Here is a 2,199-nt window from a genome sequence, read left to right on the forward strand (position 1 = left end):
TGTCACAGAGTCATCCGGTGGTGATTTTAATGGGTCCCTGCTCCATGATATTGATCTTCTATTGGATGGAAAGAGAGATTATCTCCTCTAGCATGGAGAGACAAACGATGTGAATCAAATGTGTTGACTGGACTCACTCTCCAGACTACTGACAATGATGTGAATCAAATGTGTTGACTGGACTCACTCTCCAGACTACTGACAATGATGTGAATCAAATGTGTTGAGTTGACTCACTCTCCAGACTACTGACAATGATGTGAATCAAATGTGTTGACTGGTCTGACTCTCCAGAGTACTAATAATGGTGTGAATCAAATGTGTTGACTGGACTGACTCTCCAGACTACTGGAGCCTCATCACTGGAGGCTTCTTGCCATGGATCATCACTGGAGGCTTCTTGCCATGGATCATCACTGGAGGCTTCGTGCCATGGATCATCACTGGAGGCTTCGTGCCATGGATCATCATTGGAGGCTTCTTGCCATGGATCATCACTGGAGGCTTCGTGCCATGGATCATCACTGGAGGCTTCGTGCCATGGATCATCATTGGAGGCTTCTTGCCATGGATCATCACTGGAGGCTTCGTGCCATGGATCATCACTGGAGGCTTCGTGCCATGGATCATCACTGGAGGCTTCGTGCCATTGATCATCATTGGAGGCTTCTTGCCATGGATCATCGCTGGAGTGGAGAGACACACAGGAGGCCTGGCTCTGGGAGCAGGCACAGGACTCACCAGGCTGGGGAGACATGCATGAGGATTAGTTCTTAGCACAGGCACAGGACTCACCAGGCTGGGGAGACATGTAGGAGGCCTTGTCCTTGGCCGAGGCACCGGATACACTGGGCCGTGGAGGCGCACTGGAGGTCTCGAGCTAAGAGCCTGCACAACCCATCCTGGCTGGATGGTGGCTTTGGCCCTGCACGTGCAGGGTGCAGGCACAGGACGCACTGGACTGTGCAGACGCACTGGAGACACAGTGCGCAGAGCCGGCGCAGGATATCCTGGGCCGTAGAGACGTACTGGAGGTTTGAAGAACAGGACTGGCACAATCCGTCCTGGCTGGATGCTCACCCTAGCCCGGCAGATGCGGGGAGCTGTGATGTAGCACACCCGGCTAAGAACGCGTACTGGAGACACCATGCGCTCCATCACATAACACGGTGCCTGACCAGTACGACGCCCGCCACGGTAAGCACGGGGAGTTGGCTCAGGTCTCCAACCTGACTCTGCCACACTCCCCGTGTGCCCCCCCCCAAAAAAATAATTGGGGCTGCCTCTCGGGTTTCCTTGCTAGCCGTGTTCGTCTCGCCGACTCCATCCTCCGGTATCCCTCTTCGCACTGCTCCATAGAATCCCAGGCGGGCTCTGGCACTCTCCCTGGGTCGACCGACCACCTCTCTACCTCCTCCCAGGTTGTCTCATACCCCTGGCCACGCTGCTCCTCCTTACCACGCTGCTTGGTCCTTTGGTGGTGGATAGTTCTGTAATGGTCGTCGTATGAAGAAGGTGTGGACCAAAGCGCAGCGTGGGAAGTGTTCATGATTATTTATTCAAAAAACTGAACACTGAGACAAAATAACAAAATGTAACAACACGAAACAGTTCTGTCTGGTGAAGACACAAAAACAGAAAACAACTACCCACAAAGACCATGTGGGAAAAAGCTACCTAAGTATGGTTCTCAATCAGAGACAACGATAGACAGCTGCCTCTGATTGAGAACCACACCCAGCCAAACAACAAAGAAATACAAAACATAGAGAATGAACATAGAATGCCCACCCAAATCACACCCTGACCAAACCATATATACCAGGAGAGTTAACAGGGGTGAGGACCTTCATCTAATAGCTGTATACCAGGAGAGTTAACAGGGATGAGGGCCTTCATCGAACAGCAGTATACCAGGAGAGTTATCAGGAGCCAGAGAGGTGATACACGGCAGAGATAACCACCGGGCCAGAATTACACTTTGAGGAGAACTCCTATCTTACACACAGGAGCATCAAGGCAAGGCAGGACATTTAATCCACATTGGAACATTGCTGGTGGCAATGAGGTACCCTCAGGAACACGCACACACAAACACACACAAATACATACCAACACACACACACATTCACACACACACAAAACCAGCCATCTGTGAGGCAGATGGAGAGCGCACAACAAGTAAGATCTCAATTGAGT

Source organism: Salvelinus namaycush, unplaced genomic scaffold (assembly GCF_016432855.1).
Source record: "Salvelinus namaycush isolate Seneca unplaced genomic scaffold, SaNama_1.0 Scaffold305, whole genome shotgun sequence".
In the NCBI taxonomy this organism is placed as follows: domain Eukaryota; kingdom Metazoa; phylum Chordata; class Actinopteri; order Salmoniformes; family Salmonidae; genus Salvelinus; species Salvelinus namaycush.